We start from the raw sequence: 16,848 nt of genomic DNA, 5'->3' as shown, positions 1-16,848 counted from the left end.
ATGGTTCAATCATAGACCACCTCGATTTAAGTTGTCATGTTGTGCAAAGGTTCATCTCCACCCACTCTTTCTAATTATAGTGCGTCATCACCATTATATATATATATATATATATATATATATATAATTGATCTGCTACCTCGAGATTGCTTTTCTTAAGTTTACAATTGAGAAAATATTAGTTTTGGTAATAAATCTGCCGTGAGTTTTTAGTAATAACTGTGTATCCAAAGAGAGTTTGGTTTTGACCCCAAAGACTAGGTGTGTACTACCTATGACCCCCTCCCGACCTCATATTCATAGAATTAACCCTTCAACACAAGTTCGGACTTACGAAGATTGGCAATTTGACACGGTATCGAGCCGTTGGTTTCTATGAGGTCCCGGGTGTATCGAGCCCTTGCCAAGTGAAGTTATGCACACAAAAAAAAAAAAAATACATGCATGCTCACTTGTGTATTTCAAATGTCCCACCTGGAAATATGTTGACCCCAAAAACTAGGTGTGTCCTACTTAAAGCCGAGTCCAATGGTCTTGGACTCAGTATCTATAAACCGAGAAAAAAAAAGTGTTTTATGGATAAGTAGTACAAAATTGATCCAATGGTTTGGAAATGTACACTTTAAACACTTGGACAAGTCAAACACTTTAAAGTTTAAACAAACTAGCATTAGTGCACGTAAGGCTCTCACGTGGATGTTAAAAAGACTTTCTAAAGGGAATGTGATCATATATAGTTCATTATTTAAAACTTAAGAAGACCTTTTTTTTTTTTATGATTACAAATGCTTTTGATTCCTGATAGGACTAATACTTACTTACATGTGTCCCATTAATGTATTTAATATGGAAATTGTTTACGAAAAGCTAGGTAGAGTTAGTTAGATAAAAGCCCTCCTCAGATATGCACGTAACTTATACTAAACCACAGGCTATAAATGGAAAGTAAAAAATAAATTACAATGTTGTCCCCTTGTTCGCCAACGTTTTTTGTTTTGTCTCAACATGTAGTAAGGGTTTTTTATGGTTATTATGAAAATTCTTATTTTCTAACTTTTTTTTTTTTTTTTTTTTTGTAGCTTGATCTTTTAAATTAGTTAACTATTAAGTAAAAAAAAAAAATCGGAAGTTATGATGATCTGAAATGGAAATCGTATGAAGAAGAGAGCGATTAATGCATTTAATAATATATTTAAGGTAGAAACGGCATAAAATAAGCGAAAATATTTTAAGAGAAGAATTACCTGAGGGGGGTTGGTGGTTGGAATCCACGAGATGCGAGAGGTATGAATACTGTGGTTGAGTCGTTTTTCTTAAGAAATTAGAGAAGAAAGAGATAATGTTAATATGCAAAGTTAGTCCGTGAGTTGGAGAAAGAGGGGCCCGTGCTTTTTGTGTAAGTCCGTTGGAAATTTTTATATATCGTAAGGCAAAATGAATTTAAATTTTTAAAGGAAACGCTTTTAGATTAACGTGACTTACGTAAATCGATGGGATGTTGGATAGTAAGGGTGGTCAACCTAATGTATGCTATATATCGACATAGTATAATAATATAATTGGATTGTTCATATTCAACTATATTTAATGTGGCGATGTCAAAAATCTTCATTTTCATCCAATGGGCAAAAAAAAAAATGTTTTTTTAAAAGATGTATTATAAAAGGCTACCCGAGAACTTTTCATAGCGTTATTTCTTTATATGGTTTTTGTGTTAAACTCTTTCTCTTAGGTTGATAAGTTTAACATAAAATGGGTGGAGCTGCTTTTGAACATTTGTAGCAACTTAACGTATTTTAGATAACTTAATTTAAAACTTCATTTGTACAACTCTTTTGTTATTAAATTAGGCACAAAGCTTAATTTAGCTAACAACAGGAGTAAAGTACATCAATAAAGACCACATCATGACATGAGTTAAATTATGATATTTGTTTTTGGTTAATTTTTTTCTAGATTTGTCAACTTTGTGAGCAAGAAGGCCACACAGTTCAAATCATCCTTATGTCGAAGATGCAGGGAAGCAACCCGGCAGAGGTATTATGTATTTGGTTAAGTGTTAGGATCGGTCGGTAAAAGTTGTTGAAATGTGGCTTAAATGTGGGGGTTGGATGTTTTAGTAAGGAGATGCAATTCTTGCTTCAAACTAACCAATGTTGCCAAATGAAAAGAAAAATCACCCATATTGTCAATTGTGATGTTTGTCGTAATGAGTCTTTTTGTCGAGTGCTTATACTATTTAAGTTTTTTGCGTGTTAGGTGTGATGTTAGTGCTACATGTATTTTTTTTTTAAGGGCAGCGTAAGCGTTTATTAAAAGTGTTTATTTTGCTTACGATATAATAATAGATATTACACACAATGATGCAAAGACATAAATTCACACTAACGAAAATGTGCCATAACTTCAATATTACACAACCCGATCACGAATCTTAGAGAAGGCAGTTGAGGACCTTTAATTTGAAGCATAATTAGATTCGCTGGCCCAGCCAGGACGATTATAACGGGGGAGGATGTGGAAGAAAAGTTGTGACAATAGTGTGAAGTTGTTCTATATGTTGGAGAATTTGTTGTTGAAGGTCTCCTTGGTGCTCGAAAATTTGTCTTTGACTCTCCAAAAAATTTTGAGTGGTTTTCTAAGAACTGCGAGTAGCTTTCAGAAATTGTTCTATTCTTCATCAAAAAACTATATCACGTCCGCTGTAAATCTGTTAATTGTTCATGCATAAATCCTTGGCGTGCATACATTGCCTTGATACACCTGTGAATAATATGGATCCCTTCCATGGGATCAAGCGTGTTCTTCTGAGGCATTTTCAATGGTAATCTATTTGGATCGGAGGTGAGGGAGGGATTCTCGGCGGTTTGGAGTCATTGAGAAGTTAGGTTTATAATGAGGAGGACTAATGAGATTGGATGAGGAATATAATTATTGTATGAATCAAAATATAAGCGTGCATGCTTTATAGTGGCAAAAAAATAATTAAATATTAAGACATAATTAAAAATGTGGGGACTCTGTAATAATTTTAAGTTGATATGTAGAAGTGTAGGTGGGCTCTAAAAACGTTGAAGTGTCAAGTAGGTAGAAAGGTTACTTTCATAATCTAGTTTTAAGGCCGTCAAATGTGTAGAACAGGATACTAATTTCTGCGATGCTTGTAAGTTATCTCAATCAAGCAATGTGCACATTTTTTATTTAATTCTAATATGCGTATGCATGTTCCGTTGAGGAAATAACATGTAGATGTCTGCCCATAAATAAAAAATAACATTATAGAAAAGCTTTAAAACTTAATAGAAGCGACACCGCGTATTTTTGCTTAAATTACAAAACAAATTTACAGATGGATAAAAAGTTTGGCCACTATCGATTTGAGCAATTGGCTGTCAAAGCCCATGAGAATCGAATAGTTAACAAAACTAACTTTCACCAAACTTGACAATAAGGCAAAGGTTTTGCAGCCTTTGGAAACCATCAACATTAAAATGCAGAAATGCGGCCAGTTAGAAAATCTTGCTAAAGCGTCTATCGCCGACAATGTTGGAACTATATATTATTAGTTGCGTTCACGGCGATAAGTTAATTAAAAAAAAACAAAATGCAATTAAAAAAACAGAACTAGCGTAAGTGCATTCTTAAGTTTATGTAAATATAATGCATGTGACATGTATCAAGCAATTTGAGCACCATGAGTTACATGTTTGAAGGCATAAAAAACAAATGCAAGGGTCTATTGACTGACCTTCTTTTTTTAAGAGGAGGCTGTTATATAAGAAAGCTTGCAATAGTCTCATTGAGGTTGATTTCTTTGTTTTTTATTTACGCATCAAAACAAAATTGGCCAATTCACTTATATTCTTGTCTCAGGAACTTGAAGGAGATTAATAATAAAAGATCGGTTTTAACTAGGAGTCTTAATAAATTAGTCTTTCTAGTCTTATGTTCTTCGACTCTTCTTCTTCTCGTTCTTCGTGTTCTTCCTTCTTTATGGAAGGCTAATCTTCTCCTTCAAGGGAGGAGATGAAGCCGGTCTTAAGGTTTAATGATTCTTAAGTTCATGATGTTCTTCAATCGAGGTTAGTTCTTTATGTTTGTAGTTATTAGTTCCCATTCCACGGGGGGATGGAAGTATAGATTAATATTTTTATTTATTACAATTGAATATCATGCTAGTATAGGATTTTATTTATTGCAATTGAATATTTGCTAGTAACATTCTTTTTATTTATTGCAATTGAATATAATGCTAGAATAGGATTTTATTTATCAGAATTGAATATTATCTTATTATTCTCTACTTTTCTTCTAGTTGTGTAGTGTTTTAGAGTAAAGGGAAGTATTCCTTGTGTTTGCCTTAGATGGTGATTCATTGAATAGCTGCCCAAGCTCACAAAAAGGAAAAGAAGATACTAGTAACATGAACATAGGAACAACCTTAAGTAGAGTTAATTGTTTAACGATGTTTCACCTTAAAAGGCATCGGCACTTTCGCTCGATTGCCCGATCAGTAGTCTACTTGGAGAACAACATGAAGCAAAAGGTCATTGAATAAAAAGCAATGGTGGATTTGAATCTCTTGAATCTATCTCTCTCATATTCTCTCCCTATTTCCAATTTTAGTTTTAGTATATAAGTTTAGTTAGTTAGTTTAGTTTAGTTTAATTTTAAGTTTAGTTAGTTTAGTTTAGTTTAGCATTAGAATCTAAAATCTCTACAATTATAGTTTTAATCCCCTCAACCCCCTTTCCAAGTCCTGTCCTTCATATAAACATACACTTAAAAGTGGAATGATACCCTACTCATCCTTTACTCATTGAGGGATAATTAGGTTTTGGTACGCTTCTCTTTTGTTCAACGACCATACCACATCTACACAAAAAAGAAGAAGTGTCAATGGCGCCGCTGCCGTTTTAAGTTGTTTATGTTTAAGGTTTTCTTTCAAGATTAGAATTTTGGATCTTGAGGTACTTTTAGCCGCATCATCCATCCTTTTAAGAAAGAAAGAAGCTTGAAGGAGATCTCGAAGATAAGATCTACCATCCAGGTTAGTCGAATCTTCATTCTTTTTATTGCTTTCTTAGTTTAGTTGCATCATATTTAAGTTTTATTCTTTTCTAGTATAATTGCATTTAGGATCTTTTCAACAATTGAAGTTGTAAGCCAACATAAATAAAAATCAAACTCTAGTGTTTCTTATGCGAATCTTGACAAACGGACTATCGCGTAGGCGGTGGTACTTAAGCAATCCAAGTGATTCACCATAACCCTAGAAGAGCGACTTTAGACAGCGAGGCGAGATACTAGGCGCAAAACAACCCAGTTGAAGAAAAGTAGTTTTGCATATTAATATAATTTAGAATAGTTGCATATTAGTTTAATTGCATTCAAGCATAGTAGGATAGTTTTAATCATCTTAGCATAGCAAGAATACTAGGGCCGGGATTGATACAATGGTGCGACTTGATGATGGAGGTGTTTTGGACACCAATAATCCTGAAGCTATCCCACCTATGCAAGCCTGCAGAGAAAGAAGTTGAGCGATTTCTATTCGCCAATCATTGGAGACCCACCCAGCAGTATTGTTTTTCCAGAGACAGAAGCTAATCAATTTGAACTTAGAGCATCAGTAATCTCTATGCTTCCAAAGTTCAACGGTTCAGACAATGTTCAGCCTTATGTTCACATGAACAAATTTCTATCAGTCCTCGAACTTTCAAGAACGAATATCAAAGATGAGAGTATCAAGTTGATTCTTTTTCCGCTCTCACTAGAAGGTAAAGCATCTGAATGGTTAACTGCACAGCCGATCAATTCAATAGACAACTGGGAGAAGTTGAGAACAAAGTTTATGAACAAGTTCTACCCACCCCAGAAGACAGATGCCATGCAGCAAGCTATCAGCAATTTCAAAGGAAAAGTGAGTGAAGAATATCATCGAAGCCGGGGAGAAATTCAATAATCTGCTAGTCTCATGTCCACATCATGGATCACGATAAGAGCACACTTGCTCATTTTTCTATCGAGGACTCTCGATGATGAACAACTGAGATGATAATCTGATCGATGCACAAAGGCAAGTTTACATCAATGGATGGAGAGGAAGCTTACAACTTTCGAGAATTTAGTGAAGAAAGAAACCACAATGATGGACTACTAGCAACGAGGATGTCGCTAGCATGGAGGGGAGCCAAAGCAATTTGGTTACCAAGCACATGAACAATCGGATCAAGAATCGAAGTCTACATTGCATTGGCGGCCACCAACGATTGAAACTCGAGTAAGAAATTTAATCAGTTCTCTATGAATCCTCCAAGATCGACAAGTCTCAAGCTAAATCTCTCCCAATCATGCAAGCTAGCCAATCTTTGCGAAGTTTGTTCGGACACTTCTCATGCAACTCTAGAATGTCACGGTTACTATCAACATGCACGATCGGTTGGAGAGTACAATATAAACTCATTTGGAGGCCCAAACCAAGGTGGTAATAACTTTCAAGGTAATTATTGGAGGCAGAATCTTTGGACCCCCGGGTTCTCAAGATCAAAGTTATATTCCCAGGACAAGTCAAGTTTCACGGTTGGTCCCTCAACAACAATTATACTCTCAACAACAAAATTCCAATACAAGTGGAGAGTTAGTGCTTGATCCTAGGAGAAATTTATGCCCGCCAACCTGGAGAATGCAATTACTTTGCTATCGCGGAAAAATGAAGTTTGAAAGTGTTCTAGAGCTTCTTGCATACCCCTCAGCTCAATCTCCGGCAATCTCGGGCAAAGTCAATGTTCTAGAATGGAGTCTCTAGAGGCTAAGGTCGACTAACTCACCAATGCTTTGTGCGTAAAGACCAAGCACTCAACCTAGCTTATTAGAACCAATATCGAAGAGTGAAGATGTATGCCATATTGGGACAACTTCTAGTCTTGATCAACTCCATGATCATGTCAACTCGATTACTAATCTCGGATCGATTTGAAGATAGACAACAAGGTTGACTTTACCTTCTCATGATGACATTCTTCTGAGCAATCGGTCGAGAATTCAAATGAAGTTCGAAGGAAGTGGGAGAAATCCTTTCAACTCCCATCTGTCAAGATGACCAAGACAAGATATGCAAGAATGCCAAAGAAGAAAGAAGAGCAAACACATGTCGATGTGTTTGTACCAAAACCTTTTCCTATATTTTTGCTCAAAGCAAAAAGGACAAAGCAATTTTAGAGATGAAGGAGGCATTTGAGAAAGATAACATCAATATCCCTTTCTCCAAGCGATCAAGGTTTGCCATCATATGCCAAATTCTTGAAGGATGCATGCAACATAAAGAGAAGTACTCATGTTCCAAAGCGGCGTTTCTAAATTTGGACAAACAACATCTATTATCCATCAACAAGCTCGGTCAAGCTCAAAGATCCGGGAAGTCCTACAATATCATGCAAGATAGGAGAAAAATTCACGGGTAATGCTCTCTTAGACCTTGGTGCTAGTGTTAATCTTTTACCATATCATGTGTACCAAGCGTTGGGCACGGAGAACCTAAAGCCTACCACAAGTCAAATTGAAGTTAGTGACCGCTCTACCAAGATTCGGAGGCATAATTGAGGATGTTCTTGTTCAAGTAGCGATTTCTACTATCCGATGGATTTCATTGTGATAGACACCAAGGAGGCCTTTGATAAAATTCCTATTATTCTAGGGCGACCTTTCCGCCATCTTTGCAAAAGCCTTGATAAATTGTCCTGGCGGTGAAATGAAGATAAACTTTGGTAAGATGTCCATGGACATAAATATCTTTCACATTGCATAAGGATTGTGATGACACCCGAAGGTGGAGAGGTGTACTTCCTTGATAGCATGATACAAGAATTCGTCCCATTCGAAGATACAATTGAAAGTGCTTTCAATCTACAAAAAACTATGATGAACACGAGAACCACACCACGAGGCGTTGCTAGCCATGTTCTTGGAATCTCTACGTAGAAAATTAAGGATTTAAGTGAGCATAATGGAAAATGTGAGAGAGAGTATCATATCTTGAGAAGATGAACTCTACATTTCCGGGATGAACAACAAACTACGCTTGAGAAAAATGGGGTTACTAGAAAATCAAATTTTAAAAAAGTTTTGAAAAACAACGGAATCTAGAAACTGAAATGAGTCTTCTAAAGCGAGAAAGTGAACCATATTGATAAGGAGAATTGCAGCTTTGTTGAAGCTTCTTCTACACCATCATTGTCCGAACAAAGAAGTATGTAAACGTTCCCCGCCCCACCCTGGCGTGTAGTCGGCCGGACATCCATTATCATCATTTGTGGTGGTAAAGGGCACATCGATACTATTGTCTGTTAGAAAAGAGATTTTCGTCAACCTTCTACACGGGGAACCACAAGGGCCTATCACACAATCATCAGACCTGAAATAATGCAAGGTAGAGAAGCAACTTCACCAACAATCTTTCCAGCATATCAAGGAGTATTTTTGATGACCCACAAGGTGAGACCTCCTCGTCCTCCAAACATTCGTCAGATTTGGGTGAGAAAATCTGATCTCCTCACTCCAAATTGATAATGCATGATATATAGTCTTGAGAATCTGACTTTAAAAGACTCACATTACGTCTTGGGTAAAAAGACCTAAAAATTCGGCATCAATGGTAACATCTTCCCTTTTTCTCATTCATTTCATATACTTAATTTCTATACATTGAGGACAATGCATATGTTAAGTTGGGGGAGGGTATACTTGAGAAATGAATTTCGAAAATTAGTTTTCAAAACTAAAATATTTTTGTTTCTATATCGCCAGATATATGAAAAATGAATTTTAATGATGAGTGCGGGATATATATTCTATCTTTTGCTTAGTGTTGAGTTTGATAGATAGTTGATATTATTGATTTCATTACCGCTTAGACTATTTATTATGCTCGGACATAGTTCTTATTGATAGAATTCTTTATTAAAAGGCACCACCATAATACTTGGTGGAGTTTTGTGTACTTTTACTTGAAAGAGATTTAAAACCCCTAGTAAATTTGGAAGTAGAATTTTTAGACTTAACCCCGTGAGACTTGAGCTTTATACCCATTCTTTGGAGAGTTCTTACGAAAAATCGAGTCTTAGTGACTCAACATCTTCGATTCTTTTATGTCGTTGTAATATAGTCTCATTATTCGTTGATTTGGTTAATCAAGTGACATCAAGCTGGGGAGATAGCCATTAGGTCTTGTAGTCTATTCAAATAGAGTATCATCTTGATAAGTCAAGTAGTGAACCCATTCGGCCTTTATCCCACCTAGTAGGACCATCATGTTAAACCGCTTTTGAGCCTTACAATAAGCCATTTTCTTTCATAAAACCCTTCACCCGTCACTTGACTCGGACAAGGAGTATAGCCAAAATCTTTATCGGCCATACCCATATGTTTCCGAGAATACGAGGGGCACAAGGAGGAAGAAAGACCACAAAAAGGAAGATTACAAGGAAATATCGGAGAGATACAATGAAGTCCATCATTACATTTCAAAGTGAAAGAAGCTAGTGGAAAACAAGCATATCCAATTACTAATCAAGGATATACCACTTAGTCTAAAAAAAAAAAAAAAAAAAAAAAAAATTTGAAAAAGGAATGGATGGAAAAGCTAAAAACAAAAGGAAGAATTTTCTCTGCAATCTGAATTTGAAGAAATCTTCCAAAAAAATAAGCAAAACCCCTTAGTGTTTTGAAACAACCTTAGAATCCTTTTTTACCTTTCCTTCATAAACCAATACCCAAGCCAAGTTACAACCTATGACTTATCACTAAAGATGGTACGAAGTCTAGAATAGGTGAGAGGATGCTAAAGTGAAGGACCCGACACTTCATATGTGATTGACATTCTTTCCATGAGACTACTTTTATTGAAGTCCTGTTTTCAAGGTAGTATGTGGGATGTTCAGTATCATTATTCTTTTCCCCACATACATGAGGTAAAATAGTAGACCATCTTACGAGAGATTCTTTTTCGAGAATATGGCCAGGTGAGGATTGAAAGTCGAGATTATCTACCTATAGTAAACTAGGGATTCCGCTTCTTGGATAAGAGAGTATAGGAGATTGACTAAGTACACCCATAAGCCTTGATTGAGAATTTTTTGTCAATTGTTACTATCTCTCATCATAATCTATGAGTCTTTGCAGCAATGTAGTTAGCAATGGAGATTGTCTATTGGAGTAAGCACTAAGTGGGTAAGGAATTTCTCTCTCTGAAAAATACTATCATTCTTGAACATGCTATTGATTGATTTTGTGGGTGTATCACTGAAAACCCTCCACGAGACTATAACTTCGTCCTTTTTGGGGAACTTAAAGGTTTAAAGCCTTGTTGCATATGGTAAATGCAATCGCGATGCCCCTTGAAAATGAGTTAGGATTTTATTTTTGTTATTAGGATGTGATTTTGATCACTTATCTATTTTTTTATCTTATTTGCTAAGAGACTAGCAAAAGGCTAGTTGGGAGTTGTGATAAGTACTTTCAAAAAAAGTGCTATTTAACCCTCGATTATGCCTCTTGTTTAGCCATCTTAGTGGACTAATAGTGTTTATAAGTTGTGTTTTAAGATTCTAATGGTGAAAAAGAGAGTTTTGTAGAATATTAGAGAAAATGGGGTAAAAGCGAAGCAATTGAGCATTAATGATCACATGGGAGGTCCGTGGACAATCATGGAGAAGGCCAAAGAATTGGAGTTGTTAAAGATCGACTTGGACCTATATTAAAGTCTATTTGGAAGCCCAAGGCCAAAGGATTCGTTGCTTGGACCAAAGCCCATAAAAGAGGATAGAAGGATAGAAGCGAAGAAGATCGGCTTTGCGTGTCGGGGACGATGGGATCGGCCCAGACATGTATGTATTGAGTCCGGGACGATAACCGAAGCGTCCAGACGCATTGATTGAGTCCGAGGCGATGGATCGAAGCGTCCGGGCGCATGAATCGACACCGTGGCCAATTCCTTCCGGTTTTGGACATGAAGTTGGACTCTGAAAAGAAACCTATTTGTATTAGGAAACAAATGGCGGTTTGGAATGCTTCTAGAACTCATTGTAACCCTATAAATAGAGGACCTAAGTGCCTCATGTAATTGGCCAATTCACTTTATATTCTTGTCGAGGAACTTGAGGAGAGAGATTAATAATAAAAGATCGGTTTTAACTCGAGTCTTAATAAATTAGTCTTTCTAGTCTTATGTTCTTCAACTCTTCTTCTTCTCGTTCTTCGTGTTCTTCCTTCTTTATGGAAGGCTAATCTTCTCCTTCAAGGGAGGAGATGAAGCCGATCTTAAGGTTTAATGATTCTTACGGGTTCATGATGTTCTTCAATCAGGTTAGTTCTTTATGTTTGTAGTTATTAGTTCCATTGCCCACACCGAGGGGGATGGAAGTATAGATTAAGGAGTTTTTATTTATTACAATTGAATATCATGCTAGTATAGGATTTTATTTATTGCAATTGAATATTTGCTAGTAACATTCTTTTATTTATTGCAATTGAATATAATGCTAGAATAGGATTTTATTTATTGTAATTGAATATTATACTATTATTCTCTACTTTTCTTCTAGTTGTGTAGTGTTTTAGAGTAAGGGAAGTATTCCTTGTGTTTGCCTTAGATGGTGATTCATTGAATAGCTGCCCAAGCTCACAAAAAAGGAAAGAAGATACTAGTAACATGAACATAGGAACAACCTTAAGTAGAGTTAATTGTTTAACGATGTTTCACCCAAAAAGGCATCGGCACTCGCTCGATTGCCCGATTGTAGTCTACTTGGAGAACAACATGAAGCAAAAGGTCATTGAATAAAAAGCAATGGTGGATTTGAATCTCTTGAATCTATCTCTCTCATATTCTCTCCCTATTTCCAATTCTTAGTTTTAGTATATAAGTTTAGTTAGTTAGTTTAGTTTAGTTTAATTTAAGTTTAGTTAGTTTAGTTTAGTTTAGCATTAGAATCTAAAATCTCTACAATTATAGTTTTAATCCTCAAACCCCTTTCAAAGGTCCTGTCCTTCATATAAACATACACTTAAAAGTGGAATGATACCCTACTCATCCTTTACTCATTGAGGGATAATTAGGTTTTGGTACGCTTCTCTTTTGTTCAACGACCATACCACATCTACACAAAAAAGAAGAAGTGTCACTATCGCTAAACACACCGATGCGCCTCGATCGGGCTCGTGGATCTCGGACCGTCTCTACGGTTATACCATATCTTTTCCTCGGATATGGAAACGCCTCAAAGCGTGTTTATCCACAAATTTAGTTGGCGGCTTCGCTTTCGAGACGACCTCTCGCGCGTCTGAAGTGCCAACGTCGGCAACACGTAAGCGGTCGAGCATCGCCTTCCTCACTCAGCATCCTCATCCCCCATCACCCTCACCCCGCGATACCAACCGATTCATCTGTCTCCTCCTCATCCTCCCAACAAAGGGAAACTTCACGGATCTCGTTGAAGCGAGTGTCATCGAATTCGACATCTTTCTCCTCTAAACTTATCAAATCTAGCTACTAGTATCTAGCAGTACCCCTAACAATTCTAGCAACGAAGCTTAGCACCAAACAAGGGAAACGGGTTCAAAATGGCGAACACTAACGAAGATTGATGCGCTTAATGAAGTTCTCTCTACCAAACGGCAAACAAAATGAAAGTCCCGGTCCACGCAAGTAGGATTTTTGAACAACCGCCCCCTCGGGTTCCAAGGCATTATGATTACACCCTAGCCCTAGCCATCCACGACTTCCAAGTAAGCTGTCTTGTCTTTTCGCGATCCCGAAAAAGCGGGCTTAACGTTTTCTTTCAGAATCGCCAGATCTGTCACGTCACGTACGCAGCGTCACACGATCATACTAACTAAGCGCGACGCCGTTAACACCACCTGTTTCTCGAAGCGTGGCGCTTCCCAAATATCACATAGTAATGCTGGCGTGTTGCCGTTCTCTCTCGGCCGGTCGTTACCCCACAACCCACCGAGAGGGGCCGTGGGGGAGTAATATTCTCTATCCAAAGACGCGCTTAGCATGGTGGAACTAATGCACCGACCTATGATATCGAGTCGCATCCACGAGCCAACATCGTGCCCACAAGGCGGATCGCAACATCACGCGAATCGCTGCGCAGTGATGATACGGACTCCTATCCATAAGCAATCATGATGAAGGAGTACTTGCACTAATCCCGACCGATCAGCCATCCGATCACGCGAAAGCTACTTGCTCGGATCCTCCTCATCATCACAGCAGACCTATGTAGATATTTCTCACGTGCTCCCATGATCCACACCCCACGTTGGTGACATCCTCTACACGTGGAGGGTGAGGATACACTCGAATCTCTATAAATACCACTCCTATGAACTACGCCCGGACTGATTCTACTCGACCCCGGAACCGAGTAGATAAGATAAGGCGTTAAGCTCCAAAAGCCGAACTCGGTCTCACCCATCCATCCATATCAGTCCCCCAGAGACTGTGTGTAAGGGAATATCACATCACACCTTTACATTCTTGTGTCCATTTAGCTTTGAACTAAACAGGCATGCAGGTATGACCTGATCACACAACTTTTGTAACTCCATCTTTGTAAATTTTAATATACTATTCCTCTTACCAAACAAAAAAATAAAACAGTAGAGGATTATATATATCAAAGTGATGCATGAACGCCAAAGCATACTTTTTATGATTTTGTGCACAAAACAAAGGGCTGCTACATTTCCAGAGGGTTGCTACTAAACAAAGGGTTGCTGCAGAACAGAGGGAAAAAACATGGAAATCGCTAACTTTCCTTATATTATTGTGCTATAATATTTGATGGCGGTGGGAAATTTTCCGGTCGTGTACACATTACTTGCCCATACTGAATAATGTACAGTCTTTAATATATTTTGTAGTTTTTGTTTGGTGTAGTAAAGGTTTAAGATTAGTGTAAGTTACAATAGAGAAAAGTCCTCATATATCCAGTTGTTTCGATAAACTTCAGTATGTTCGCAAAAAAACTAGCCATAGTGCAACACGAGTCTTGCTTGATAGAATTAAGCCCGAGGAAAGCTCGACTGGTTGACCAGCCCTGCAAATCTGCAATGTATAACTACGGTGACTGCGCCTTTTGCACTAATATTGCCTCAGCGCACCTACGAAGTCATTCCTTCAGCGTGATTTCACAGACATCAGCAAGGTCATACATTAGGTCCTCATGCCTCACGGTCATCCTCGCATCAAGGTCATACATTCATCCCTCGCACTCCATTAAAACACTAGAACACAGATTGCCTGTAGGCTCTAACAGCTCAACATCTGGCTATCTATAAGTGCATTTGAATCTTCAATTCAATAGTACTTCAAATTTGACATGGCCTGCCTTCATGAAAATTTACTCTAATTCAAGCGAATGTCTTAGAATCCAAGATTTTCTTTCACGTCTTGGAAACTTGATTAATTTTGTACAATTGATACAATCAATTAACAAGCATTACAATGAATTCGAATGAACGATATTAGGACCATGGTATAACCAAACCATGCACGAAATTGAAACTTACCTAGGAAAAAATGAACATGAAACCTAACCAAAAAAATGAGATACTCCTAATTCTTTTGCTTCCACTTGCTTTCTCTTGTGTCCACCTTTCTTAGTTGCAGCCACCATGACTCCATGAGTGAGGCAAATGGTTTTTGCATAAGCAACTTTTCAGTAAGGATAACCACAAGAAAGGACTAGATGTTTCTCGGTCTCATTAATGGGGTCATATAAAAGAAGCTTATTGCTGAAGCCTATCCTAAGACATCACCATTCTTCCAATATACAAAAGACGAGAAGAATCTCACACCGCTTCTAATGCGAAATAATCTAGTCCAAATCAGCATCTTCATTCCTATTGAATCATAATACCGCAAGATATTCTTGAAATTCTCCAAGACGAAAATTAACCTTTTGAGTTGGTAGGAAGGAGAGCATACAAAATATTGAAGAACACATATGGGGACCCACCGACCCGTGCACTTTGATTTATAATTTTGTATCATTGACAGACTAGTGTATGCCCGTGCCAAACAGCACTGTTTCAAAACCCAATTCATCCGACCCAATTTAAATTTCAGCTCAGCACGCCAACAGAAGTCCAGCCCATACATACAACAGTTTTTGTTGACTTTTGTTGTTTTCTCGATCCACTACTCTTTATTGCTTCTTAATAACCTGCCTACTCCCAATTATCTTTAGATTTCTTTAAAAGTCATATTTTAGATCAAAAGTAAATAGGTGGGTGTGGAGAGCCCACACCGTTATATTTTATTAGATAGAAGAAGAAGAAGAAGATATGTGTTAGCATTTGAACTGAAATAACATGTTTTTGACAATTTATTTGATTTTGTCTAGTATCTTGACATAGACATGGGTCAACTTAGTGGTACAATTAGTCAAGGTACGCAAGTCTCGTGTTGCCAGACTGCAAGGCGAGAAATGGGCCTCAGCCCTTTTAGGATAATGACATGCAATGAATAGATTCAAAACTTGGGTAGGTGTGTTAAAAAAGAAAGCCCAATTAGTTTTCAGCAAGTACACCTGATGTCCTGATGTTTTTTTTATGGTAAAGTTCAGTATAGAATGAAAGTTTCAACAATTAATGAATTAACAAATGCACAAATTTTATTACAAAAACAATAATGAAACAATCAACCAAATCCAACAACGGAATGTAAGAATAAGAAGAAAACTTTGCTCCATCGTAGAAGCAGCTATATATCAAGCCTATCCTATCTGCATACAACTAAAAATCTACACCACACCTTTTACTAACAAACATCGAAACTGTTCCATTAGATGAAGCCAATGGAATCGATAAATCGCACTCCACATAGGGCTTATAGTCCCCAGTTATAAAGTCTCAATCCTGAACCTAATCTTAGAGTAGAGATTAATATATATGGTGAAAACTCTCTCATTCTTCTCACGATCAAACAGACTTCTTAGTGAATCGTCTACTACTAGTACTTGTTGGCCCTGAAAGTTCAAACGTATGTTTGTCGTATTCTTGCGTTCCTGAAGGAAATTCGGCACAGTTGACCAAGCAAATCTCTGCTGCCAATACGAAGCAATACCTTCTAATTCGTCGTAGTAGATTTTCATTTTCTTGTTGGGATTCCTTGCTGCCATGTCTACAGTGAGGTTGTAATAAAGAGTATTATTATTTGTAAGATCGAATCGTGTAAGATCTGTGCCCACCACGTAAAACTTCATTTTGTTAGGACGTAGCACAAGCCAACCAACAAGCAAGGCAATACCAATAGCAACTATGATGACAATAATGATAGAAAAAAGTGTGCCAAGCAGACAACAGCAACAGCCACCTTTACTACGCTTGCGACGGGGTTGTTGAGGAGTGATTGAAGGGCCATAAGAAGCACCCTGTGGAGGAATTTCTTTGATTTGGGACATAACGAAGGGATTGAAAGTAAATGACTAGTGAAAGATAGGGTAAGAATTTGAGTTGCAAGAAGAATTTTTCTGGGTTGCTTAGGCACTAGAGATAGATAACTGGATAAGAGTAGCACTTGTGATGTTTGAAGGGAATTCTGATAAACGTTATATATAGGTACAATTTAAGTGAAAAGCACACGGAGTTTTTTTAATGTATTCGCGTTTGAACTCTCAATAGCGTGTAGTCAAAGGTGCTGTTGAATTTTGAAGCTTAGGAAGGATCCTTTGAAGTTCATATGGATACATATCATTCCATCATCTGACTTAGCTCGTGGATGACTGGATCATAATTTGCAACTCTATTAAGTGGGGACATGAATTCCGGATATAGACT

At 37.4% G+C, this 16,848-nt stretch overlaps 1 pseudogene; it reads right to left on the bottom strand.

The window, feature by feature from the left end:
* Nucleotides 1–15,911: 15,911 nt before the first annotated feature.
* LOC147486257 (NDR1/HIN1-like protein 10 pseudogene) lies at nt 15,912–16,472 on the bottom strand (annotated as a pseudogene).
* Between the last annotated feature and the right edge of the window lie 376 nt (nt 16,473–16,848).

This window comes from Coptis chinensis, chromosome 7, assembly GCF_015680905.1.
Source record: "Coptis chinensis isolate HL-2020 chromosome 7, ASM1568090v1, whole genome shotgun sequence".
NCBI classification, from domain to species: domain Eukaryota; kingdom Viridiplantae; phylum Streptophyta; class Magnoliopsida; order Ranunculales; family Ranunculaceae; genus Coptis; species Coptis chinensis.
This window is presented reverse-complemented; position numbering and strand designations above follow the sequence as displayed.